The sequence below is a fragment of the Lepisosteus oculatus genome, chromosome 14 (genome assembly GCF_040954835.1).
Source record: "Lepisosteus oculatus isolate fLepOcu1 chromosome 14, fLepOcu1.hap2, whole genome shotgun sequence".
NCBI lineage: Eukaryota > Metazoa > Chordata > Actinopteri > Semionotiformes > Lepisosteidae > Lepisosteus > Lepisosteus oculatus.
The window spans coordinates 55,664,512-55,692,499 of NC_090709.1; the positions used below are offsets into that span (position 1 = coordinate 55,664,512).

At 45.7% G+C, this 27,988-nt stretch overlaps 11 non-coding genes across 11 annotated transcripts; 7 read left to right on the forward strand and 4 right to left on the reverse strand.

Annotated features, from left to right (window-relative positions):
* Positions 1 to 15,309: 15,309 nt before the first annotated feature.
* Positions 15,310 to 15,382, forward strand: trnaf-gaa (transfer RNA phenylalanine (anticodon GAA)). The gene has a single exon. It is a non-coding gene; the product is annotated as a tRNA-Phe (tRNA).
* Positions 15,383 to 15,491: 109 nt separating this feature from the next.
* On the forward strand, positions 15,492 to 15,564 carry trnav-aac (transfer RNA valine (anticodon AAC)). Its single transcript has one exon. It is a non-coding gene; the product is annotated as a tRNA-Val (tRNA).
* A 574-nt stretch (positions 15,565 to 16,138) lies between these two features.
* trnah-gug (transfer RNA histidin (anticodon GUG)) lies at positions 16,139 to 16,210 on the reverse strand. The gene has a single exon. It is a non-coding gene; the product is annotated as a tRNA-His (tRNA).
* A 2,643-nt stretch (positions 16,211 to 18,853) lies between these two features.
* On the forward strand, positions 18,854 to 18,926 carry trnav-aac (transfer RNA valine (anticodon AAC)). Its single transcript has one exon. It is a non-coding gene; the product is annotated as a tRNA-Val (tRNA).
* A 574-nt stretch (positions 18,927 to 19,500) lies between these two features.
* Positions 19,501 to 19,572, reverse strand: trnah-gug (transfer RNA histidin (anticodon GUG)). The gene has a single exon. It is a non-coding gene; the product is annotated as a tRNA-His (tRNA).
* A 694-nt stretch (positions 19,573 to 20,266) lies between these two features.
* trnav-cac (transfer RNA valine (anticodon CAC)) lies at positions 20,267 to 20,339 on the forward strand. Its single transcript has one exon. It is a non-coding gene; the product is annotated as a tRNA-Val (tRNA).
* Positions 20,340 to 20,960: 621 nt separating this feature from the next.
* trnad-guc (transfer RNA aspartic acid (anticodon GUC)) lies at positions 20,961 to 21,032 on the reverse strand. Its single transcript has one exon. It is a non-coding gene; the product is annotated as a tRNA-Asp (tRNA).
* A 997-nt stretch (positions 21,033 to 22,029) lies between these two features.
* On the forward strand, positions 22,030 to 22,107 carry trnaf-gaa (transfer RNA phenylalanine (anticodon GAA)). Its single transcript has one exon. It is a non-coding gene; the product is annotated as a tRNA-Phe (tRNA).
* Positions 22,108 to 22,216: 109 nt separating this feature from the next.
* On the forward strand, positions 22,217 to 22,289 carry trnav-aac (transfer RNA valine (anticodon AAC)). The gene has a single exon. It is a non-coding gene; the product is annotated as a tRNA-Val (tRNA).
* Positions 22,290 to 22,863: 574 nt separating this feature from the next.
* On the reverse strand, positions 22,864 to 22,935 carry trnah-gug (transfer RNA histidin (anticodon GUG)). The gene has a single exon. It is a non-coding gene; the product is annotated as a tRNA-His (tRNA).
* Positions 22,936 to 23,629: 694 nt separating this feature from the next.
* trnav-cac (transfer RNA valine (anticodon CAC)) lies at positions 23,630 to 23,702 on the forward strand. The gene has a single exon. It is a non-coding gene; the product is annotated as a tRNA-Val (tRNA).
* The last annotated feature ends 4,286 nt before the right edge of the window (positions 23,703 to 27,988 follow it).

Consider the following 27,988-nt stretch of genomic DNA (forward strand, 5'->3'; position numbering starts at 1 on the left):
CGGTTTTTGACTTTTTTTAAATTGCATTTTGGGCGCGGACAGCACATACAAGGGTTAATGAACTGCACCAAGAAATTTAAAATAGTATTCTTTAGGTGTGAGGGTAGGAGTGGACCACAGCAGGCATAATCAGCAAACCAGGAAAACAAAGAACAGGACAGGTGAAATGTGTATCCAGAAAGCGAATGATCAGAAAAAGGAAATGGTGTTACGCCCAGGTTTTCGACCCAATTGTTTTAACTTGCTAATGCATCAGACACATTTCCTTGCGTATTGTGTTTTAAATAAAATAGGAGTGTCTTTCCCTGGCATTAGCTCATCGGTATGGTGTAAGTTTTATCTGTACCATACCATACAGTATATAGGTACAGAATTCAAGCTGCACCACTGTATCGCTTTGGTAAGGGGACGGACAATGAATAAAATCACGAAGACTCTCTCACACCAAATAATGAAGATGAAAAGAAACGGGAAGTCAACACGGGACATTGTACAGCAGTTGGCTTCGATGGACATCTTCGTTTCTGAAAGCACAGTGAGATGGCATTATAAAGGGGAGAGGAGGCAAAGAGAATCTAAACCGAGGACGATTCAAAGGTAAATAAATTTTTAAAAATACCTTTCTTGCATGTAAATACAACTACGCACATTATTTTTAAAACTAACTGCTGATCTCTTTTTTTTCAAGTCTTATTGTGCGAGCTATCGACAAACTGACTGATGAAAATGATGAGCTACCGGCGATGCAAGTCCAAAGACGGCTATGGGCTGACCTCGGTGCGAACATTAGCCCGACATCGATAAAAAGAGTACGCAGGAGGCTTGGATGGAGATACAGAAAAACCAACACAAGCCCCATGATAAGGCAAAAAAACAAAGAGGAAAGACTCAAGCAAGCGCTCCAATGGATTGAACAGGGGGAGGCATTTCAGGATGTACTTTTCACCGACGAAACAACAGTGGCTCTGGAACAGTTTTCAACAATGGCATTTTGCAAAAAGGGGAGATATGTGGACAAGCCAAAGCCCAAACATCCACTGAAGGTTCACGTCTGGGGGGGTATATCTAGAAGAGGCCCGGGACCACTTCTTATTTTCGAAGGAATTATGGACCGTGTATTCTTCGAGGAAGTTGTGGTCACACAGCATGCTGCCCCATATATCAGGGAGCAGTTTGGATCAAGGCACCGTCTCTTTCAAGACAACGATCCGAAACACACAGCAGCAAGGGCGAGGCTTATAGCAGAAGGAGTGAACTGGGTGAAAACTCCAGCCGAATCCCCAGATCTAAATCTGATAGAGATGGTTTGGCATTCGTTGAAAGACTACGTTCGGAAAACTGCTAAGCCCGTCACAAAGCAGGAACTGATCAATGCAATCTATAAATTCTGGGAGGAAGAACTGACCGAACAAAATTGTAAAAATTGTATTAACAGGCTGTTTCGTGTTCTTCCTAGGATTGTTGACCGGGGCGGGGGACATTCGGGAATGTAAGTCTGAGAAAGACAGTCTCACGTTTGTGGACAGTCTGTCCACAAACAAAACATTCCTGTTAGACAAGAGGAATTGAAAAAAAACAAATTTTGTCAAATACTTTTTTTGAATCCCCGGCGGAACACATTCCATAAGAATCAGCGCTTTACTTCGCGCTTTACAACCCTTACTTCGTGCGACTGGAAAAGAATTAGTGATCGGATCAACAAAATGCTTCGTAGAAGGAGGCGCTCTTTTCCTCTAGTCTAACAGTCTGTCCACAAACAAAACATTCCTGTTTGACAAGAGGAATTGAAAAAAAACAATTTTGTCAATGGAAACCGGTGTGTGTGTCTCTCTCTGCTGGATGTCCCTCTCACTCTCTGCTGAATGAATAAAAGCATTTTATTAAAAATGCGTTTGTGTTTGTCTGGTATTTACTTTGGTCCCTTTTAACTGTTTTTCGATCTACTGTATTGCTTTGAGATGCCACTTTTAAAGGTGATATGTAAAATAAAGTTTTTTATTATTGTTATAGAGAAACATGATTAGATTTTCCTTGCTTCAGAAAAAAAGATCTAAAGTCCTACACATAACTTTCTTAATTCGATGTATTTAAAGCAGTGAACTACTGTAGGTGTAACATAACATTCAGAAATACAATCGAGAATAGTTTTGTGGTGTTTGTTTAGATGAAACGTTCCTAAAACGTATAACGTAACAAAATTAAAGACGATTAAAATCTGTAATCTTTCCCCTTGTACTGTATGTCATCGGACAGTTTCTGCTTTGTGTAAGGATGGTATCAAAAAGCAATCTTAAGTGGTGAGTAGCTGTGCTCAATGTATTTAAGGGACTTAAAAGTAAAAGGAGATGCTTCATATTGCTTGACTAATTTTAAAAACGAAGTTATAAATGCAGACGCTCCCTCGGTACTAGTATTTTAGTACTTAGTACTAAAGTACTAAGTATTTATTTTAGTACTAAAAATAAGATACACTCTACAGACATTCACAACGGCGACTGTCAGAAGATAGGACACAGCGGCTCAGGCACCTGCTGAATGGAAAAGGGGCACTTTAATGTTCTGTATGGCTAGTACTAAAGCCAATACTAATATTCAATACTTTAATATTCTTTTCTGTATGTTTAACAATAGTGGGTACTGGCCTTATTCGTCCCTGCTCCTGTTGTTAGGTGTTAATGTGTTGTTAAGTGTGAATTTGTACCTGTTTCCCTGAGGTCTGGCTTTTTTTCTGGAAAACCATAACTCTGGTCTTGTCCAGATTGACTGTCGGCGCCCAGGTCTGACAGTGCTGCTCCAGCAGCGCCAGGTTCTGGTGCAGCCTCTGTTCTGTGGGCGACAGCGGGACCAGGTCGTCTGCAAAGAGCAGGAACTCGATTTCCATAATTAATGCAGATCAGTAAATCAAGGGACAAAACAATTATTGCGCCCGGCTCCTCAATGGGCTTTGACGTGCTAATGCGGTGGTTTAACAGTCCGGGTGTGGCAAGCCTCTAATGTCTCCAGACTTCGGCAACAGGCACCCGCCTTTCATTGGAAGACAATGAACATTCTAGCCGTACATGTGAATATTGCATAAATACACAAAGGGATTGGGTGAGCTCCCATCACAAAAAAAACTGCGAACCTGCACTACAGCGACCACAGTACAGTATGGAGACCAAGACCTTTTACGGGAAGAGACGAGGTGCTTCTGCCGCCCCAGCTTCCAAAGAGCGAAGGGTAAGCAAATACAGCAGACTTCATCTGAAATATGTGATTACAACGTATATTACAAGGTATTATTGCCGTTTTGAATTTTAAATTCAATTATAATTATTTCTTCGTAGCCTGTTCTTCAAGAAAACACCGCACGGGCGAAACGATCTACCACCAGGACAGTAAAAAAGAAAGCGGTAAGACGGAAAAAAAGAAAAGTTTATTTTGACTTCTGTTCCGCGACTGATGAATACTACTGTGTGACTTTATTTCTTACATGAATTATGTTATTTTGCCACAGGCCGTGGGTCTCTGCTCTCGGCCACTGGCCAGGGTGCCAACCTGTAGAAGCAGCATCTGTGTGGAGACATTTTGGCAGCAGCGGGAGCAGTACGATGCATTACTGGGGAGGACTGGGAGGCTAGAGACACTCCTGAAAATGCAGAGGAAGGAGACAGTATGTTCCAGCAGTCAAACAGTTGAGCAGCTGTCTCCCGAAAAGTGCCTCTCCCCGCCGCGCAGGTTGCAATGCCTGGCGGAAGCTCTGCCCCCCGCAGAGCACACACCGCCTCAGGACACTCCATCCCGGCCTCTCCGTTTACCACCGCATGGGAATTGGTTGATGCTGTCCCCGCCGTCTATCTCCCCCCAGGAAGCACAGCGGAATTCACAGACGCCAGTGGGACGAATAATTCTCCCAGATGTCCAACTGCTACCCATCAATCAGGAGATGGAGGGGGGGTTGTACTTGCAGTGCATCGGCATAGACGGGAAAGCAAGAGCCGACCGCTACGCCGCCCTCATGTTTCGAAATCTTGTGACTTTTGAAATTTACTGGGGGTGGACCACGTCTGTAAATTTCGATGGGTCCAGAGGCAAAAGTGCCTTGCCTTGCAATCTCCGGGAAACCATTAGTAGCATGGTGAATCGGAGATTCTCAACCCTTACTTTGTGCGACTGGAAAATAATTCGTGATCGGATCAACGAAATGCTTTGTAGAAGGAGGTGCTCTTTTCCTCTTGTCTAACAGTCTGTCCACAAACAAAACATTCCTGTTAGACAAGAGGAATGTAAAAAAACAATTACTTTTGTCAATGGAAACCTGTGTGTGTGTGTCTCTCTCTGCTGGATGAATAAAAGCTTTTTTATTAAAAACGCGTTTGCGTTTGTCTGGTATTTACTTTGGTCCCTTTTAACTGTTTTTCCCATCTACTTTTTTGCTTTGAGATGCCACTTTTAAAGGTGATATGTAAAATAATGTTTTTTATTATTGTTATAGAGAAACATGATCAGGTTTTCCCTGGTTCAGAAAAAAAGATCTAAAGTGCCACATCTAACTTTCTTAATTCAATGTATTTAAAGCAGTGAACTACTGTAGATGTAACATAACATTCAGAAATACAATCGAGAATAGTTTTGTGGTGTTTGTTTAGATGAAATGTTCCTAAAACGTATAACGTAACAAAATTAAAGACGATTAAAATCTGTAATCTTTCCACTTGTACTGTATGCCATCGGAAAGTTTCTGCTTTGTGTAAGGATGGTATCAAAAAGTAATCTTAAGTGGTGAGAAAGCTGTGCTCAATGTATTTAAGGGACTTAAAAGTAAAAGGAGATGCTTCATATTGCTTGACTAATTTTAAAAACTAAGTTATAAATGCAGACACTCCCTCGGTGCCATGCCGGGTGTAAAGATCAAAATATACATTCGTCCCGGGCAGAGGCCGAAGAGTGCCCGGCTGGGGTGCGCGGGGAAGAGCAGGACAGGAGTGAAAGTGGTCAGGGCGGGGTTTAGGAAGGCGTACAGTCTGGGCAGGTATAGATTACACTTTTCTAAAACGTATTTGAAAAATAAAAACGATTACAATCTAATCCTTCCACGTTTGATCCCAAAATCCCAAGAAAAATAAATCTAAACGGGTAGAAAGCTATGCTGAAAGTTTATTAAGATACTTAGAAGACAAAGATACTGTATCAATTTATGTTGCATTAGTCTGATTATGATTACAAAAACACATATAATTAAACATGCGTTTGCGATTTAAATCAAAACACGATTTAAATCAATATAAATGTTTATATTGTAACGCATACTGTCCAGCCTCCATTTCTCTATAAAAATTTACTCTATTACACACACACACATGTAGCGGTGAGGCTTAATAATAAGACAGAATTAAGTGTTTCTGAGCTTTCCCAAATTAGGCCTCATTTCTCTGTTCATCTCTGTGGTGCAGCCACAGAGAAACCATTCATGCAAGGTGATTTAAGGTCCAAGGACAGCTCCCAAAGGGGGATGCACTTAGCTAAGCCTGGCTATCATGATCAATGGTCACCCATTGGCGCCTATCTGTCTAGGGAGTGCCAGTTGGACATCTGGACTGCATTACTAAGTGTCAGGACTAAGTGACTCATATCTCACCTTAATCAACCAATCAGGGACTGGTAGGGCCGAGTAACCCACGTGGGACTCTGATGCCCATGGAACTTTCAGCCAATCAATGAGCTGAAGTTCCTCCAGGTAAAAACAGGCAACACAGAGAGCCTGGAGTTTTCAGACTGAGATTCCGATTCAGATTCAACAAGACAAGATTCAGATTCAGATTCAACAATTCTAAAGGGAATTCAAAGGAGAATCCCAAGGGCAGGACATTCTCGCAGCGTGCCTCCTGACCATCCTGAGACTCAGCCCGGACAACCACGGAACGGCCAGTGTGTCCGAGTGCCAGAACTTTCCTTTGTTCTAAGAGTCTAGAGTGGAGGTTGCCAGAGAGTAACCAGCAGCAGGCCTCGTGAACAGGTCGGAACTGTGGAAAGCTGAATCACTATTCAGAACTAGCTCTTCATCAGGAACGAACCGGTCCTCTTCCTGACTTGCTGGGACCCACAGTCATCTTTTCTCCTGTGCACAAACTTTGCTAGTTAAAGCCAACAGTGAACATCAGCAGCGCACCGTCGCAAGCCGCACAGCACAGCCTGGCACCGAGCCAGAGAGCGCGGATTGGACAGCAACAGCCTGCAACTGTTCCTTTGTGCCCGCAGGAGATCTGAATCCCCAAAGATTGGATGAGTATTCAACTTCAATGCATTACAGCTCGAGAATTCAATTGTTATCCCAACCAGTTGATATCAATTTAATTCGTAAGAGTTATGTACTTGTTTGAGTATCTAATGTAGAAGTTGTAACCAAGTTCACTTTACGAAACGGTCTAAATGAATGATATACTGAACGTATGTCCTCTTGATATATGTAACTCTTTGTAACTGATTGAATATATATCTTTTGTATTCTGATAACCCTCTCGATAAGATCTGTTAGGTTTATATGCATATTCTATGTATTAATAAATGTATCCTCGTGTATTAGTACCTGTGTGTGCGCGTTGTTTGAGTTATGTCGCATGGTTGGATTCTAAAGCCATCAAAAGAATCAACTTTGTGATTTACTGCTACAATTAATAATTGTCTCAGTAAATGCCCAAACCCTACAGAACTGGTGCCTTCAGAGAGCCACTATAATCTACATATTTGGCGTCCCTGAACCGGTTTTCTCTACACAGAATAGAAGCAGGAAGCAGAAGCAGGGACCGTTGTCAGAAGGGAAGAAGGTGACTATTCATTGTTGTCAAAAATGACTTAGAATCGATCATGTTGTGATATTTTGAAATATAAAAGTCAATTGATTGTCCATAATATTGCTATTCTATTTTTTCGAAGAAATGTTTGTTAAAAGAAAAGTCCAGCACCAGCTGGATTTGAACACACAACACGTGAGTTGGTAATCGGGCACGTAGACCAGTGGGCTACAAGGGAAGTCGCATTAAGAGAGAGGCGATACAGCCCTACACAGCCCTGTCGCAGTACACGACTATAATCATATCGTTATTAATTTCTTGAGATACGCGATTCCATATTATATTCCCTTTTAATCAAATTCTAAAAGTATGCTTGTTGACTCCGGTATCACGTTAGTTAAAGACTTCGATGCTTAAAATGTTTAGGGAGAAATGGAATACTGGTGTGTATGTTTTCTTTAAAGTACCGAGACCAGCCATATACTGTATGTTTAAGTTCCAAAATTAATATCGTTGATGGCCTTCACACGCGTTGCAGTATGCTCCTATTCTTTTTATGCTCAGGCACTAAGATTTCCCTTCAGTGGTAAAATTCCATATAAATATTCAATACTTAAAGGGCACAGTTAAGACATTAAATATACATATACATACTGTATACAGTACAGTTTGCATACGGTAATATGTTTATGTTCCTAAATCAATCTCTTTTATGAGCATGTGAAAGGCATGGTGAATTGATTCTCAAAAATTACTGTACTTTGCATGATTGGAAACAAATGCGTGATTGCGAAATGCTGTGGTGTTACTTTTACAAAGAGGGTTAATGAAAAAAAGAATGTTGACCAGGGCAATACTTTGAGTTTACACTTACAGCTTGTCCAAGGTCATTCATTATTAATACTATTAGTAATATCTTCGTTAAAGACTTTGATGGCGACAGCTCAAACATGAGAGGTTGAGCTTTATTAGCTCCACCTTGCGGAAATTCCGGATACTATTATTTTGCTTGCCGTATTATAGGAGAATTTACGGTAACTAGCGGTATTTACCGGTAACTCGCGGTAGACTGCGTACAGCGTACCAGAAAATAATGCGGTATCGCCCACGCATTTTGAATGGCTGCATCTGTATGTTCCAGCAGTCAAACACTAGGGTGTCAGCCGTCTCCAAACAGACCTTCATCTCCTGAAAAGTGCCCCTCCCTGCCACACAGGTTGCTGTACCTGATGCAATGCGTATCTCCATACAACCCTCCACCCCCAGCAGAGCACACCCCCTCAGGACACTCCATCCTGTCCTCTCTGCTCACCACCACTAATGAATTGGCTGGTGCCTTCCCCACTGTCTCTCTCCCCTCAGGAAGCACCATCTACACAGCAGAACTCACAGATACCAATGCCACATACAGTTCTCCCAGATGTCACCTTTTGCCCATCAGTCAAGAGAAGGAGGGATTGAATGTGCAGTGTGTCGGCACAGAGGGGACAGCCAGAGCCGACCGCTACGCTGCTCTTCCGTTTCGCAATTTTGGGACTGGGGGTGAACCACATCCATAAATTTTGACTCGTCCAGAGGCAAAAGGGCTTTGCATTCTCCAGGGAAACATAGGAATGGTGAATTGGAGATTCTCAGAACTTACTTTGTATGATTGGAAACCGATACATGATAGGATAAACAAAATGCTTCAAAGAAAGAGGTGCTATTTTTCCTCTGGTTTTAGTCTGTGCAGCAATAAAACAATCAGATTAAACAAGAGAGAGTGCGACATTACTTTTCGTCAATGAACAAATAGTCTTTTCATGTTTATTTAAGTGTCCTTCTTTCATTTGGATTGCATTAAACAACTCGGGAGTTATTGTTATGATTACTCTATTATCGAATCCTCAACTCGTTCACTTTTTGTTATTTTGGGAACATTTTGACATGTTGCTTTTAGCCGTCGATTCTGTTGAATTCACTCAGTTTGTAATGTAGGGTAAGTTAAACTTTGATACAGGACAAATGTATTTCCCACAAGCTGTACTGTAGTAGCATTAAAAATATACAACATGACACTGTATGCATGTGGCACATCTTTGTTCAACTTAAGAAAAAACAGGACATTTGATTGCTGATTGCCTTATGTTAAAGGCCAACAATGACATCAGAAAACTGAAAGTTCCTTCCCCTCCCCAAGTAGAACTGTCTAATCTACATAAACACAGTGGGGTGTAACACCTAGCCTAGACTTTGTGAGAAGTATGGAGCTGCATTGCATTAAAATGGCTGCAATGGAATATACATAGTAGGCAAGAGTTAATTTCAAGCTGAAAAGAAAAGACTCAACATGTCCCATTAAAATCAGAAATTTTCTTACAAGTGTAAATCCAACTATTTTCTAATTGCTTTATCCAGGACAGGTAACAGTTTCACCAATATTATTTGGTAACTTTTTACGATTGTCAGACTTCAGAATGCTTCAACTGATGCTTAAAGATATGACATAATGTGTACTGTGTTAAAGAGCTATTGAGCACAGAACATCTTTACACTTGTGAAAAGATTTGCACGTGCAGTTTATTCTTATCTGTGTGAAAACAGGAAATATCGATGGAGTTTCAGAAAGTAAACAGAGGTCTGGAACACCATATCTAAGATGTTTAATAAATTGAAGTTTGTGAAAACAGTGACAAATCACCCGCAAACAAAATACAATTTTAGAATACAAGCAGTTTGAAATTATTAGTTGTTATTAATAAATCACTTAACTTTGAACATCTTGTGATATTTAGAAATACATTTTCTAGCAACAGCGCAAATGCTGCACATGAGACATTAAGCTTTCATAGCTCCGCCTGGCGGTTTTACAAGATATTTCACCCTACTTTGATACATCATGCGATATCCTACAGTTCTTTGCAGAACAAGCACTGCTATTTACTGCACATTTTGAATGGTTGGATCTGTAGTTCTACTCAGTTTGGTGTATTCTTGATAAACCAAACTGGTGCCCTCCCTCCAACTCACCATTCCTCCCTTATGGTAGTGTATGCAGAGAAACCCATGTATATAAACCCACAGGGTCAATTGCAATGGACATCCCAAGTTAAAACACAGCCGCGTGCTAAGTTAGTACGGTACATTCTGGAGATCATCTCCCGCTCCGAGTTCAATTGCAGCAAAAACATGTGGAACAAAGCTGGAGCTCAGCTCAACTTGTGCTTAATCCGGTTCCAAGGGCTTGGCCTTGTTGAACTAATTAGCCCGAACTGGAGAGGACTGTACATCAGAACACTTCTGATTAGTAGAATAATACATAGGCCACATTAATATACAATTACTTTTCTGTTTCTTCTTTATATTCAAACTAAATTTCCTGACAAATCAGTTAGTTTTTAATTTAAGAATTGCATTTAGGCTACAATTCACCTGATGAGGCTACGTCATTATTAAATGAGATACCCAATTGTAATTAGTCATGAAACAAATGAGAACCGCAGCTGTGCATTTGAAATTAAACACTACTGTATTATTGCAGCATTAATTTTGTTTAACACTCCAGATGAATAAGTGGACACATCGTTATAGCTAAATCATTACAAAACACACCGACTAATAACCAGTAAAGTTAAGTTTAATTTTTAACAGAACTGGAAATTAAACTTGTGCAAAAAAAAACAATTGTTCCTCTGACCTAAGCATTTTTTTTTTTAAGGCAATACATTTCTTTAGCAGGGTGTGCCTTGTGCTTACTTTTCAGAACTTTGATTTTCTCTCTCTCCTGTATCAGTAGGAGCGTACATTTCAAATTAAGTTATTTTTTAGTCAGTTCCAATGTCTTCCTTTCAGTTCAGCTCAACTTGTGCTTAATAAACATTTAGAACCAAGTTGGAGCTCAGCTCATCTTGTGCTTAATCCAGTTCACAGGGCTCAGCATTGTTGTTGTACTATTTAGCCCGAATTGCAGGGGACTGTGCATCAGAACATTGCATCTGATTAGTAGGTTAATTCATAGGCCACGCTAATTACTTTGTCTCTTGTTTAAAATTAGTCAAGAAATTTAGTTTAAATATAGTTTTTAAATGTAAGAATTGCATTGAGGCTACAATTCACCAAATGAGGGATACTCAATTGCAATAAGTCACAAAACAAATGAGAACTGCAGCTGTGGGCTTGAGACAGGACACTACTGTATTAATTTGACATTCATTTATTTTTAACAGAACTTAACTGAAAATTAAACTTATAAAACTACCTGAGCAAATATATACAACAATTATTGTTCGTCTGACCTTCTCAGAATCAGTTCCAGCATCTTCCTTTCAAAGTGGGGAAGTGCTTGCTGGCGTGTTGTTTTGCTAACTCATGCTTATCCTTTATAACGGTATCTTCTGACACCTGTGCACAATCCAACAACATTACAAGACCAGCACTATAACAGGAGTCATAAAAACACAAGAAGCCACATTGAACGAGCTTTCAGAATTGTAAAACAACGCTTTGCTTGTCTGTCATTTGGTTTGCATACCAGTCCATCAAGAGCTAGCACAACCCTGGCTGTTTCAACACAGTCATTGGATCACAGCCACAGGACAGAAAAGGGACTGTAAACCATCATAAATCACTTTTAAGATGCCGAGTTTTTTCCTTTAACATACTTGGGTGCCACCTATTTCCTCCTCATCCCTGCTTTCCTCCGATAACCACAAATACGGAGACCCATCACTAAAATATTTAACAAATCTATCCAGTTGACTCCTCGATTTTATAGAACACATAAAAGCCTCACGCTACATTTATATAAATAATAGCTTAAGTTCTGTTCTCTTCACTCCCTAGCACCTTAAACTTCACAGCTACTAGTAATGATTAACATTCAACATAATAAGTAAGTGTCACTTTTGTAAATACCCACATTTATTAATAACGAAGTTGATTAATGTGGTATGAGTGTTAAGCAATTTTAATTAAATATTACAATGTTTCCAAGCGACGGACGCATAAATTCAGTACGTGGTAACGATATTATTTCCCCTATATTCTGGAGCCTTCTAATGCGATTCTTCGTTACACCAAGTACGGTACTAAGTTGCTCAAGCCATATTAAGAGGTGGTTTAAAATAATTCACTAGTTTAGTCACTTCTAGAGGGCAACAACTATTACTCTGTGTTCGTTGCAATTGAGAACAGGTTTAGTACGGTGCTGGACTAAGCACAGCAGCAACGTTCGTTGCAATTGGACTTAAGGTGGAGCACAACTTCAGACCACAGCTGCGTACTAAACACGGGTTGAACGCCTGTTAGTACTTCACTTTCAGTTTGTTGCAATTAACCCCTCGATTTTGCACTATGAAGGTGTAAATCAAGCTCAAGCAGAGACAACCCATTAATGGCTTTCATAACTTCCATTAGTCTCCACCTCTGTCTTCCCTAACTCATTCTTGATCTTCCTAAACTAGGCGTTTAACTGAAATTCAGCCCAATGATACTGTTTAGTCTGAGAAAAAAAAATATAATAAGCACTATTCCTGACAGCCTGAAAAGAAACACAGATTCCTATAGCCTCAACTGAGCAAAAGAGTCCGTTTCTGCACCTTCTGAAGTATTATTTAAAAAAAAAACACCAGCACTGGCTGGAGAGGCTGTGGGTGTCCGGGCTCAGCGGTTATATAGGACAGGACTCAGCGCGCAGCAGGTGTGACTCATTGCTCTGCGCTGCCCATGCGGAATGCGCGTCTCCTCCCTCCACACGCCACCGCCTCGCTAAACCGCCTTCATACTCCCCAGCGGCAATAACATCTCCATTTATTAAATTTATTCTTCCATCTTAACCCAGAAAACTCCTGGGACGTTTCTGTGAACCGGTAAAGCTCTCTCTGTTGGTGGTCACAAGTAGAAACAATGCACGAGCTGAAAGCAGGAAGTCAAAGCACTCCTCCCTCACTGTATATCTGGGTCCAGACTTCCGAAAACTCCTAAAAGTGAATTTCCAGAAAGCCATATTAAAGTCTCCCATCCGTTCGTTTCAAATACATCAATTAGATGAGTTCGGGTTCTTTTCTGATGTATTTTAATAGTTTGGCACTGTGCCTTGTTAAATATGTTACAAGCAAAGTTTATCAACTTCATGCGAGATTTTGCGTGGATACAAAAACATTATATGATATCTATAACACACGTGAAGAGTGAATCTGAATTAATCAGAATGCTTTGCTGCACCAGAATTGTTATTTACGTATTTTAAAAATACATCTGGTGCATCTGAAGACAGAATAAAACCCAGAACTGTAAAAGGACGACAGACCATTAAACTGTCTGGTGATATTGCTGCATGGGGCGCAAGATCACAATAGAACACGTTATTGTAAAAAAATGTTTACATTCGTGAATGAGTATTTTTTTTTAATTATACCAAATGTCCGTTAAATAATGAATTACGTTTATCAGACCATAAACACTATTATATGAAAAAAAAACATTTACTATATATGCATTTAACTTGCTTTTTTTAAAAAACATGACAATACGGTAGATAAAAATTGTTGTTCAGCGCTCTTGCATTAAATATACTCTACCAGCCTTTTAACTCATGTGTCAGAAATAAAGTGTATAAAATTCGCGAAATCAAACAAAACACAAGCGCTACGAAAAAGAAAAAAATGTGTTTATCCTGCAATTTTATCTTGCTGAAACGTTTTTTTTTTTCTGTGGGGCTAACGGTTAGGATTCCTGGTTTCCTGATTACATAGAAATGTGTCTCTCTTGTCTTACGGTGTCCAAATGACCAGTTCAGTGTAGAAAGGAGCAGCGTAAAATACCGGGGTAAAGTTAGCTTGAAGTTCGAAAACGATTTTGCCACGCCTGTAGCGTTTACACGAAACCTCTTAGATTCGCGAGAATACTTGCTTTGTGTATAAAACACATTGTGAATGCTTTCTCAGCCTTTACTTTTTCGTTTATATTACAGTTTTTGGACCAAGCACGAATATTCTTTTGTCCATATCTTCGCAACGGAAGCACAGAACGCCTTTAAACCAAATGCATTTTAAAGACCACGACGTGGATATTTCCACAGCCTCTACATCAAAGTATCAGTGAGCTAATTATCTTTTTTTAAACCTCCGGTTTTTCATCGATGCGTAATTACGCACTAAGTGGAACCCGGGGGACCGCTGTATACACAAGTTCACAACGCGAGAAATGCTGTTCAATACGGCTTCATGCGAAAAACCCGTATATGACCATAGGCAACAGAATAGCGCAGTCTCCAATTACTCGGACTGTAAGCACGGGAATAAAGCTTTGTCTGAATTCTGAAACCCTTCCTTTACGTCCTGTTTTCATTCAGGTAAGAGTCAACTATATGCACAATACTACTGACAGCAGGAAGATTAAAATATTCTTTACTCAGCAGCTTATTAAAAACAGCTCCCATGATGTTCAAACCGATTTTTTACACAGAACACTGACACAGCTTTGCGTTCTGAATCTCTTTTTCTCGTGTGTTTATTTAATGTGGCACAATGCACTGGAATAGGGGTATTCTGTTCACAAACCAATAGCATTTAAACCACAGCACCCACAATGCTGCAAGTAAGTGTTTTGCACACTAAGAAGAGAGCGATGTCTTCCTCGTTAGTATACTGGCAAGTATCCCCACCTGTCACGCGGGAGACCAGGGTACATCAGGACATGCATTGAAGAGAAAGCAGGATGCGCTGCGACATCCACTGTGCAGATCCCGCCACACTAAGAGGTGAGTGGGTCTGTTCGATCACAGCGCTAGGCGAATCCCCAAACAGTGTGCGTGGCAACAAACGAAACGGGCCTGTGTCCGCCCGGTTTCGATCCGGGGAAATCGGGCCCAGTAGTGGCGGGATCTGTACAGTGCATGTCGCAGCGCTTCAATGTGCTTCCTGATGTCCTACCCCGAGAACAGAAAAGACAGCATCCACAGCAACAAAAGCTCAGGTCTCTACACGGGAGCTAAGCTGCCCTCATCTCCTCTGCTCTGCGGCTCCTGCGGAGTGGAGTCCTGCCTGGAGCCGTGTTTGCAGGCGGCGGCTCCCCGCGCCCTGTCTGGGCGTCGTGTCCAAGAGCTCCTGGGAGGAAGAGAGAGCCCTCCCACTCGGGGGCTTTTCCACGGTCTGTGTGAGGAGGGGCGGGTGTGTCCAGTAGCTTATCGAGCGGAAGCCTGGGGCGGCGGAGAGCTGTGATCGTGCAGACCTTGAGGTGTCACCTCTTTGTCTGCTTTCCCGCCCCCCCTCCGCCCAAGCTCTGCTCCAAAGTAGCCCGGCAACCCCTCACACCTGCACGTGTCACAACCTAAGGTGCGGTCATGAGACACCCATGGGGTGTCGTTCTGTTCTTGCTAATTGTTTCCTGCCCGTCGCAGGCAGGAGTCCATGCGAGGAAGATGCGCTGGACAGAGCTCAGAGGGCGCAGCTGGGTGGCTTTCCTTCTGAGTGACGTTCCTGCAACACTCTCCCGCTACTCTTGGTGCGCTCATGCCACAACACAGGAAGGCTGGAGCAGGTGGCTGTGGGCTTTGCGCACTGCCGAAATAGCTCAGTTGGGAGAGCGTTAGACTGAAGATCTAAAGGTCCCTGGTTCGATCCCGGGTTTCGGCATTTTGTTTCATCGCGCCCTTTGTTCCTCTCTCCAGCGCCACCTGCCTAAAGTGACGCGTCCCTTTCTCAGCCCGAAACGCAAGCGAGACACCAGCAGCAGTCCCTACAGGTTTCCGTAGTGTAGCGGCTATCATGTTCGCCTAACACGCGAAAGGTCCCCGGTTCGAGACCGGGCGGAAACAGCCTCGTTTTGCACGCTCCTGTACTTCACAGAGGTCTTGAGCGACCGGTCATTTGTTCCCAATGTATTTCCGGTGCCTTCGTGCACTCTTGTACCAAACGCACGTTCCTTCTGTACGCGGAGCCGATCATTTGCAATTGGGCTGTGCCGACAGACCAGGACGAGCTCTGTCGGCTCAAAAGCAGCGCAGGACCTGCAAGAACAACAGAAAGATTAGCATCCAGCGGGGGCCTCTTAGTGAGCCCAAGAGCTCATCAAGAATCGGCTCCAGCAACAGGGCTGGGCGCATTGTTCCATTCTCCGCCCACTCTCGGTGTAAACAAGTCCCTCCTGGTCTCTGCTTGAAATGCACTTTCCTGCGTTTGCTTTGGTGTAACTGGCTTCCCCTGCATGGGCGAATGTGAAGAAGATCCTTAGTAAGTCATTGAAGAAAACCGAGAAGAGGTCGGAGTGGCCTCTGTCGTTCATCAACGATCCAGTCAGGCAGTACTCCTCTGTAAAGCGCCGTTCGTTCACGTCGATTGGCTTTTTTTTGCCTTCATTCGTGCGAGTAGTAAAAGCAGACGCCCCTATTCTGCCGTGACCCGGATTCGAACCGGGGTTGTTGCGGCCACAACGCAAAGTACTGACCACTATACGATCACAGCGAGTTACCGAGACACACGCGGCAGGGCGGAAAGGGCTGTGCTCTCTTCGTGTGACATAATTCGGAAAAGTCCTGACGTTGCATTTCAACTGAGCCCCAGTATACATCGACCCTTCGACACTCTGAGTGACAACTCTCTTGCGTGTTTTCTCATATTTATGTAGTTTGCTTGCATGATGCCGGGAACAGCATGGTTGTTCGCTGCCATATAGTCTAGCGGTTAGGGTTCCTGGTTTTCACCCAGGCGGTTCAACTCGGTTTTGCCTCCTGCTTTCCAAAAGATCAGCACCGTGTACGAAAGAGCCGCATTAAAACTACTCGAACGTGCAAAACGTGCGAGAAGAGGGGGCGCTTGTTTCCAACCGAAACTTCTCGCGTGTGAGACGAGCTGATCATCGCTGTGGGAGGGTTACTCTGGTAGACAGGGCTGACCTTCGGCAATAGGATTTATAGTCTCCAAGATGATATTTGCACTTTCTGGAGAGGCGATTTTCTCCACTTCAGTAGCCCGATTTCGTCGATTGCGTGGAGAGGGCTGTAGAATGTGGCGCCGCCTTTCCTGCTCCGTCCATGACAGGCGTGCTGGTCTCTGGAGAGAGAGCACGGTCCATCAGCGCACTCCAATAAAGGCACTGGAAGCAGCTGAATCGCATTAGCGAAGCTCAGCGCTGGGCCGCTGGGCACGTCTTACCACCGTTTCCGTAGTGTAGTGCTTATCACGTTCGCCTCACACGCAAAAGGTCCCCGGGTGGAAACAGACATCTTTTGTCGCCAGGCACAAAAGGGGATTGGGGATTCGCCTAGCGCTGTGATCGAACAGACCCACTGGACCCACCTCTTAGTGTGGCGGGATCTGCACAGTGCATGTCACAGCGCATCCTGCTTTCACTTCAAGGCGCGTCCTGATGCACCCCAGTCTCCCGCGTGACAGGTGGGGACAGGTGACAGGTCCTATACTAACGAGGAAGACATCGCTCTCTCCGACCCCCGGCATCGTGTCCCGACCCACCGTGCTGGAAGCCGACGCGTGCTGTGATTCCTTTACGGAGCAGAAATGACAACCGAGGAGCCGAGAGATCATTTCAGCATTTCGCGTCTGAACGGAAAACACAAACGACCAACTCGGAATGACTTGCCTTTGACGCTTCTCAAAGCGTTCTTTGTGCATCGAACAGACCCACTCACCTCTTAGTGTGGCGGGATCTGCACAGTGCATGTCGCAGCGCTTCCTGCTTTCACTTCAATGTGCTTCCTGATGTCGAGTCGACTGCCGTGCGGAGGCTCTGAAAGCGAGAGCAATGAAAAGGTGCACGACGCTGTGAAAGAAAACAGAGAAGTGAAAGGCAGTCATTTCTCTAAGGAGGTGAAAGAAAAGCTACTCCCCGTCGGGGAATCGAACCCCGGTCTCCCGCGTGACAGGCGGGGATACTTGGCACTATACTAACGAGGAAGACATCGCTCTCTCCAACCCCCGTCATCGTGTCCCGACCCAGCATGCTGGAAGCCGACGCGTGCTGTGATCCCTTTACGGAGCAGAAATGACAACCGAGGAGCCGAGAGATCATGTCAGCATTTCGCGTCTGAACGGAAAACACAAACGACCAACTCGGAATGACTTGCCTTTGACGCTTCTCAAAGTGTTCTTTGTGCACGACGACTGCGCCGCCTAGCAGATACAAAAGGGTTGTACAACTTTGAACTAGCAAATGGAAGAGGGCTAAGCCCCCTCTCTTTTAGCCCAGGTTCGATCTGTCTCCCAGAATCACCAGGGCGCACACACACACACACCCGTGCCGTTGAAGTGCTCTGCTTCATTTCTAAGGGCAACTCAACATTCACTCCTACCCCGAGTGCAGAAAAGACAGCATCCACAGCAACAACAGCTCAGGTCTCTGCACAGGAGCTAAGCTGCCCTCATCTCCTCTGCTCTGCGGCTCCTGCGGAGTGGAGTCCTGCCTGGAGCCGTGTTTGCAGGCGGCGGCTCACCGCGCCCTGTCTGGGCGTCGTGTCCAAGAGCTCCTGGGAGGAAGAGCGAGCCCTCCCACTCGGGGGCTTTTCCACGGTCTGTGTGAGGAGGGGCGGGTGTGTCCAGTAGCTTATCGAGCGGAAGCCTGGGGCGGCGGAGAGCTGTGATCGTGCAGACCTTGAGGTGTCACCTCTTTGTCTGCTTTCCCGCCCCCCCTCCGCCCAAGCTCTGCTCCAAAGTAGCCCGGCAACCCCTCACACCTGCACGTGTCACAACCTAAGGTGCGGTCATGAGACACCCATGGGGTGTCGTTCTGTTCTTGCTAATTGTTTCCTGCCCGTCGCAGGCAGGAGTCCATGCGAGGAAGATGCGCTGGACAGAGCTCAGAGGGCGCAGCTGGGTGGCTTTCCTTCTGAGTGACGTTCCTGCAACACTCTCCCGCTACTCTTGGTGCGCTCATGCCACAACACAGCAAGGCTGGAGCAGGTGGCTGTGGGCTTTGCGCACCGCCGAAATAGCTCAGTTGGGTGAGCGTTAGACTGAAGATCTAAAGATCCCGGGTTTCGGCATTTTGTTTCATCGCGCCCTTTGTTCCTCTCTCCAGCGCCACCTGCCTAAAGTGACGCGTCCCTTTCTCAGCCCGAAACGCAAGCGAGACACCAGCAGCGGTCCCTGCAGGTTTCCGTAGTGTAGCGGATATCACGTTCGCCTAACACGCGAAAGGTCCCCGGTTCGAGACCGGGCGGAAACAGCCTCGTTTTGCACGCTCCTGTACTTCACAGAGGTCTTGAGCGACCGGTCATTTGTTCCCAATGTATTTCCGGTGCCTTCGTGCACTCTTGTACCAAACGCACGTTCCTTCTGTACGCGGAGCCGATCATTTGCAATTGGGCTGTGCCGACAGACCAGGTCGAGCTCTGTCGGCTCAAAAGCAGCGCAGGACCTGCAAGAACAACAGAAAGATTAGCATCCAGCGGGGGCCTCTTAGTGAGCCCAAGAGCTCATCAAGAATCGGCTCCAGCAACAGGGCTGGGCGCATTGTTCCATTCTCCGCCCACTCTCGGTGTAAACAAGTCCCTCCTGGTCTCTGCTTGAAATGCACTTTCCTGCGTTTGCTTTGGTGTAACTGGCTTCCCCTGCATGGGCGAATGTGAAGAAGATCCTTAGTAAGTCATTGAAGAAAACCGAGAAGAGGTCGGAGTGGCCTCTGTCGTTCATCAACGATCCAGTCAGGCAGTACTCCTCTGTAAAGCGCCGTTCGTTCACGTCGATTGGCTTTTTTTTGCCTTCATTCGTGCGAGTAGTAAAAGCAGACGCCCCTATTCTGCCGTGACCCGGATTCGAACCGGGGTTGTTGCGGCCACAACGCAAAGTACTGACCACTATACGATCACAGCGAGTTACCGAGACACACACGGCAGGGCGGAAAGGGCTGTGCTCTCTTCGTGTGACATAATTCGGAAAAGTCCTGACGTTGCATTTCAACTGAGCCCCAGTATACATCGACCCTTCGACACTCTGAGTGACAACTCTCTTGCGTGTTTTCTCATATTTATGTAGTTTGCTTGCATGATGCCGGGAACAGCATGGTTGTTCGCTGCCATATAGTCTAGCGGTTAGGGTTCCTGGTTCTCACCCAGGCGGTTCAACTCGGTTTTGCCTCCTGCTTTCCAAAAGATCAGCACCGTGTACGAAAGAGCCGCATTAAAACTACTCGAACGTGCAAAACGTGCGAGAAGAGGGGGCGCTTGTTTCCAACCGAAACTTCTCGCGTGTGAGACGAGCTGATCATCGCTGTGGGAGGGTTACTCTGGTAGACAGGGCTGACCTTCGGCAATAGGATTTATAGTCTCCAAGATGATATTTGCACTTTCTGGAGAGGCGATTTTCTCCACTTCAGCAGCCCGATTTCGTCGATTGCGTGGAGAGGGCTGTAGAATGTGGCGCCGCCTTTCCTGCTCCGTCCATGACAGGCGTGCTGGTCTCTGGAGAGAGAGCACGGTCCATCAGCGCACTCCAATAAAGGCACTGGAAGCAGCTGAATCGCATTGGCGAAGCTCAGGGCTGGGCCGCTGGGCACGTCTTACCACCGTTTCCGTAGTGTAGTGGTTATCACGTTCGCCTCACACGCGAAAGGTCCCCGGTTCGAAACCGGGCGGAAACAGACATCTTTTGTCGCCAGGCACAAAAGGGGATTGGGGATTCACCTAGCGCTGTGATCGAACAGACCCACTGGACCCACCTCTTAGTGTGGCGGGATCTGCACAGTGCATGTCACAGCGCATCCTGCTTTCACTTCAAGGCGCGTCCTGATGCACCCCAGTCTCCCGCGTGACAGGTGGGGACAGGTGACAGGTCCTATACTAACGAGGAAGACATCGCTCTCTCCGACCCCCGGCATCGTGTCCCGACCCACCGTGCTGGAAGCCGACGCGTGCTGTGATTCCTTTACGGAGCAGAAATGACAACCGAGGAGCCGAGAGATCATTTCAGCATTTCGCGTCTGAACGGAAAACACAAACGACCAACTCGGAATGACTTGCCTTTGACGCTTCTCAAAGCGTTCTTTGTGCATCGAACAGACCCACTCACCACTTAGTGTGGCGGGATCTGCACAGTGCATGTCGCAGCGCTTCCTGCTTTCACTTCAATGTGCTTCCTGATGTCGAGTCGACTGCCGTGCGGAGGCTCTGAAAGCGAGAGCAATGAAAAGGTGCACGACGCTGTGAAAGAAAACAGAGAAGTGAAAGGCAGTCATTTCTCTAAGGAGGTGAAAGAAAAGCTACTCCCCGTCGGGGAATCGAACCCCGGTCTCCCGCGTGACAGGCGGGGATACTTGCCACTATACTAACGAGGAAGACATCGCTCTCTCCAACCCCCGGCATCGTGTCCCGACCCAGCATGCTGGAAGCCGACGCGTGCTGTGATCCCTTTACGGAGCAGAAATGACAACCGAGGAGCCGAGAGATCATGTCAGCATTTCGCGTCTGAACGGAAAACACAAACGACCAACTCGGAATGACTTGCCTTTGACGCTTTTCAAAGTGTTCTTTGTGCACGACGACTGCGCCGCCTAGCAGATACAAAGGGGTTGTACAACTTTGAACTAGCAAATGGAAGAGGGCTAAGCCCCCTCTCTTTTAGCCCAGGTTCGATCTGTCTCCCAGAATCACCAGGGCGCACACACACACACACCCGTGCCGTTAAAAGTGCTCTGCTTCATTTCTAAGTGCAACTCAACATTCACTCCTACCCCGAGTGCAGAAAAGACAGCATCCACAGCAACAACAGCTCAGGTCTCTGCACAGGAGCTAAGCTGCCCTCATCTCCTCTGCTCTGCGGCTCCTGCGGAGTGGAGTCCTGCCTGGAGCCGTGTTTGCAGGCGGCGGCTCCCCGCGCCCTGTCTGGGCGTCGTGTCCAAGAGCTCCTGGGAGGAAGAGCGAGCCCTCTTGTGTGAGGAGGGGCGGGTGTGTCCAGTAGCTTATCGAGCGGAAGCCTGGGGCGGCGGAGAGCTGTGATCGTGCAGACCTTGAGGTGTCACCTCTTTGTCTGCTTTCCCGCCCCCCCTCCGCCCAAGCTCTGCTCCAAAGTAGCCCGGCAACCCCTCACACCTGCACGTGTCACAACCTAAGGTGCGGTCATGAGACACCCATGGGGTGTCGTTCCGTTCTTGCTAATTGTTTCCTGCCCGTCGCAGGCAGGAGTCCATGCGAGGAAGATGCGCTGGACAGAGCTCAGAGGGCGCAGCTGGGTGGCTTTCCTTCTGAGTGACGTTCCTGCAACACTCTCCCGCTACTCTTGGTGCGCTCATGCCACAACACAGGAAGGCTGGAGCAGGGGGCTGTGGGCTTTGCGCACTAATGAAATAGCTCAGTTGGGAGAGCGTTAGACTGAAGATCTAAAGGTCCCTGGTTCGATCCCGGGTTTCGGCACTTTGTTTCATCGCGCCCTTTGTTCCTCTCTCCAGCGCCACCTGCCTAAAGTGACGCGTCCCTTTCTCAGCCCGAAACGCAAGCGAGACACCAGCAGCAGTCCCTACAGGTTTCCGTAGTGTAGCGGCTATCACGTTCGCCTAACACGCGAAAGGTCCCCGGTTCGAGACCGGGCGGAAACAGCCTCGTTTTGCACGCTCCTGTACTTCACAGAGGTCTTGAGCGACCGGTCATTTGTTCCCAATGTATTTCCAGTGCCTTCGTGCACTCTTGTACCAAACGCACGTTCCTTCTGTACGCGGAGCCGATCATTTGCAATTGGGCTGTGCCGACAGACCAGGTCGAGCTCTGTCGGCTCAAAAGCAGCGCAGGACCTGCAAGAACAACAGAAAGATTAGCATCCAGCGGGGGCCTCTTAGTGAGCCCAAGAGCTCATCAAGAATCGGCTCCAGCAACAGGGCTGGGCGCATTGTTCCATTCTCCGCCCACTCTCGGTGTAAACAAGTCCCTCCTGGTCTCTGCTTGAAATGCACTTTCCTGCGTTTGCTTTGGTGTAACTGGCTTCCCCTGCATGGGCGAATGTGAAGAAGATCCTTAGTAAGTCATTGAAGAAAACCGAGAAGAGGTCGGAGTGGCCTCTGTCGTTCATCAACGATCCAGTCAGGCAGTACTCCTCTGTAAAGCGCCGTTCGTTCACATCGATTGGCTTTTTTTTGCCTTCATTCGTGCGAGTAGTAAAAGCAGACGCCCCTATTCTGCCGTGACCCGGATTCGAACCGGGGTTGTTGCGGCCACAACGCAAAGTACTGACCACTATACGATCACAGCGAGTTACCGAGACACACGCGGCAGGGCGGAAAGGGCTGTGCTCTCTTCGTGTGACATAATTCGGAAAAGTCCTGACGTTGCATTTCAACTGAGCCCCAGTATACATCGACCCTTCGACACTCTGAGTGACAACTCTCTCGCGTGTTTTCTCATATTTATGTAGTTTGCTTGCATGATGCCGGGAACAGCATGGTTGTTCGCTGCCATATAGTCTAGCGGTTAGGGTTCCTGGTTTTCACCCAGGCGGTTCGACTCGGTTTTGCCTCCTGCTTTCCAAAAGATCAGCACCGTGTACGAAAGAGCCGCATTAAAACTACTCGAACGTGCAAAACGTGCGAGAAGAGGGGGCGCTTGTTTCCAACCGAAACTTCTCGCGTGTGAGACGAGCTGATCATCGCTGTGGGAGGGTTACTCTGGTAGACAGGGCTGACCTTCGGCAATAGGATTTAGAGTCTCCAAGATGATATTTGCACTTTCTGGAGAGGCGATTTTCTCCACTTCAGTAGCCCGATTTCGTCGATTGCGTGGAGAGGGCTGTAGAATGTGGCGCCGCCTTTCCTGCTCCGTCCATGACAGGCGTGCTGGTCTCTGGAGAGAGAGCACGGTCCATCAGCGCACTCCAATAAAGGCACTGGAAGCAGCTGAATCGCATTGGCGAAGCTCAGGGCTGGGCCGCTGGGCACGTCTTACCACCGTTTCCGTAGTGTAGTGGTTATCACGTTCGCCTCACACGCGAAAGGTCCCCGGTTCGAAACCGGGCGGAAACAGACATCTTTTGTCGCCAGGCACAAAAGGGGATTGGGGATTCACCTAGCGCTGTGATCGAACAGACCCACTGGACCCACCTCTTAGTGTGGCGGGATCTGCACAGTGCATGTCACAGCGCATCCTGCTTTCACTTCAAGGCGCGTCCTGATGCACCCCAGTCTCCCGCGTGACAGGTGGGGACAGGTGACAGGTCCTATACTAACGAGGAAGACATCGCTCTCTCCGACCCCCGGCATCGTGTCCCGACCCACCGTGCTGGAAGCCGACGCGTGCTGTGATTCCTTTACGGAGCAGAAATGACAACCGAGGAGCCGAGAGATCATTTCAGCATTTCGCGTCTGAACGGAAAACACAAACGACCAACTCGGAATGACTTGCCTTTGACGCTTCTCAAAGCGTTCTTTGTGCATCGAACAGACCCACTCACCTCTTAGTGTGGCGGGATCTGCACAGTGCATGTCGCAGCGCTTCCTGCTTTCACTTCAATGTGCTTCCTGATGTCGAGTCGACTGCCGTGCGGACCCAGTGGGTATTGATTCGTCGAATATACGTATATTTACGGCGAAATTACGGTTATACGTATATATACGTCGCCTCGACGTATAATCAACATCGAATTGCAACCGTAAAATCGACGACATGAATAAATGCATATATAACGTCGAAAACACATCTAACACAGTGCCTGAGGCTTTTTACTGTATGTATCGTGTGTGCCGCAACTAGGAGTATACGGCACTCTGCACAGTGCACGAAGTAAATTATTTTGGCAGTAATTAATTTACACGTGTATAATAAATATAGTAAATATAATAAATGAATTACTGCCAAAATAATTTACTTCGTGCACTGTGCAGAGTGCCGTATACTCCTAGTTGCGGCACACACGATACATACAGTAAAAAGCCTCAGGCACTGTGTTAGATGTGTTTTCGACGTTATATATGCGTTTATTCATGTCGTCAATTTTACGGTTGCAATTCGACGTTGATTATACGTCGAGGCGACGTATATATACGTATAGACGTAATTTCGCCGTACATATACGTATATTCGACGAATCAATGCCCACAGCTTGGCATACAAGGGTTTTGCTGAGGGGGTCTTGCCACCTGCCTGAAAAAAAACAGTAAAATGTTTGAGTGCCTATAGAGTTTCTATTTTTATTTTCTTGACAAAAGTTGATACCATTTCCTGGACACCCCGTCCCCCATCAGTGCGCGGTGCCCGGGGAAAAATCTGTAGGGGGGCGTCTGAAATTCTGAGGGGGGAGTGATATTTCGGTTGAAACGGAGCTGTACGGTGCAGCTACCCAAATGAAATCTCGCAGCTATGCCATTGATTAGTGCTTCATGATAGAAGATAACGACTAGCAATCTGCTATTTGCGATGAAGTTCAGTTTCACATTTTTCGTCACTCTCACGTTTTGTATTGCCTGGAGCGAAAAGTACCATAAGCGTTCATTTTTGCAGCTACATGGACGTTCTGAATCGTTAAGAAAAAAATGTTGTAAAACCAACAGAAAGCACAGACTGCTATAACTAGTCCTAGTTATATAACGATTTTAAGTATAATGATAAACTACTGCAAGGAATCGGTCCACCTGAGCAAACAGGATCGTAATGTTGACACTCAATAACGACACTGATATGTGCAGTTCCTGGACGGATAGCCCTCCTGCCCATCAAACAGACTGAGTGACTGTTCGTGTCATTTAGTGTTGTCTGACCATTGACAAAGTACAACTATTTTTTTAGGGCGCAAATTAAGTTAGGTAAATCTTTTTGCCCAAAACTGAAGGGGCGACATTCCCCCCTCCCCCCGTGATGTGTCCCCATCCTATTCCATAATGTCATTATATACAATACCATACAACAGTGACCGATCCTTACTAACTGCATGCGTTAAAATTGCACATCAGCTCATAGCAGGGGGCACATAGCCGCGATGTATTATCAATGTTAAATTTCAACCATAATATCGACAACATTAATAAACGCATACGTTGAGAAAATATACCGGGGTAAAGTTAGCTCGAAGTTCGAAAACGATTTTGGCACGCCTGTAGCGCTTTCACGAAACCTCTTAGAGTTGCGAGAATGCTTGTTTTGTGTATAAAATACATTGTGGATGCTTTCTCAGCCTTTACTTTTTCGATTTTATGACATTTTTTTGACCATGCACGAATATTCTTTTGTCCATATCTTCGCAATGGAAGCACAGAACGCCGTCAAACCAAATGCATTTTAAAGACCACGACTTGTGGATATTTCCACAGCCTTTACATCAAACTATCAGTGAGCTAATTATCTTTTTTTAAACCTCCGGTTTTTCATCGATGCGTAATTACGCACGAACTGGAACCCGGGGGACCGCTGTGTGCACACGTTCACAACGCGAGAAATACTGTTCAATACGGCTTCATGCGAAAAACCCGTATATGACCATAGGAAGCAGAACAGCGCAGTCTCCCATTACCCAGACTGTAAGCACGGGAATAAAGCTTTGTTTGATTTCTGAAACCCTTCCTTTACGTCCTGTTTTCATTCAGGTAAGGGTCAACTATATTCTCAATACTACTGACAGCAGGAAGATTAAAATATTCTTTTCTCAGCAGCTTATTAAAAACAGCTCCCATGATGTTCAAACCGATTTTTTACACAGAACACTGACACAGCTTTGCATTCTGAATCTCTTTTTCTCATGCTTTTATTTAATATGGCACAATGCACTGGGATAGGGGTATTCTGTTCACAAACCAATAGCATTTAAACCACAGCACCCACAATGCAGCAAGTGTTTTGCACACTAAGCAGGTCCTCTGACTTTTCCCAGCTTTGTTTTGGGTTGTGGAACCTTTCTTTATATTTTTTAGGATTTTCTGAAGATAACACTACAGGTAATACACTGGGATAGGTGGGTCATCTTCATGGCTCAATAGCATTTCAAATACAGCACCCACACTGTTGAAACCAAGTGTTTTACACACCAGACAGGCCCCCTAACTTTATATAACCTTGCTGTGGCTGTGGCCCCTTTCTTTAATTTTTTATGATTTTTTGAAGATAACACTACAGGTAATACACTGGGACAGGTGGGTCATCTTCATGGCTCAATAGCATTTCAAATACAGCACCCACTCTGCTGAAACCAAGTGTTTTACACACCAGACAGGCCCCCGGACCTCGTACAACCTTGCTGTGGCTGTGGCCCCTTTCTTTAATTTTTTATGATATTCTGAAGATAACACTACAGGTAATACACTGGGATAGGTGGGTCATCTTCATGGCTCAATAGCATTTCAAATACAGCACCCACACTGTTGAAACCAAGTGTTTTACACACCAGACAGGCCCCCTAACTTTATATAACCTTGCTGTGGCTGTGGCCCCTTTCTTTAATATTTTATGATTTTTTGAAGATAACACTACAGGTAATACACTGGGACAGGTGGGTCATCTTCATGGCTCAATAGCATTTCAAATACAGCACCCACTCTGCTGAAACCAAGTGTTTTACACACCAGACATGCCCCCGGACCTCGTACAACCTTGCTGTGGCTGTGGCCCCTTTCTTTAATTTTTTATGATTTTCTGAAGATAACACTACAGGTAATACACTGGGACAGGTGGGTCATCTTCATGGCTCAATAGCATTTCAAATACAGCACCCACAATGATGAAACCAAGTGTTTTACACACCAGACAGGCCCCAGAACCTCGTACAACCTTACTGTGGCTGTGGCTCCTTTCTTTATTTTGTAATGAGTTTCTGAAGATAACACTACAGGTAATACACTGGGACAGGTGGGTCATCTTCATGGCTCAATAGCATTTCAAATACAACAACCACACTGCTGAAACCAAGTGTTTTACACACCACACAGGTCCCCTAACCTTATACAACCTTTCTGTGGTTGTGGCCCCTTTATTTATTTTTTTAATAAGAATTTTAGTTTTTCAATATGGCACCATTAGACAGGCGGTACATGGGGATTGGGGGGTGCTATTCATGAGTCAATAGCTCTTCAAGCACAACAGCCACAGTGCTGCAACCAGGTGTTTTACACCAGACATTTCCCCTAACCTTATACAACCTCGCTTTGAGTTGTGGAACATTTCTTTATTTTTTAATGTTTTTTTTGACTGTAATCAAGTGTTGTGCTCACTAGGCAGGCCTCCTGACCTTTCACAGTCATGCTTTGTTGTGTGCAACTTTAATTATCTTTTTAGGATTTTTTGAACATGGCAACTTCCACCGAGACGGGTGGGGGGTGTGGGGGTG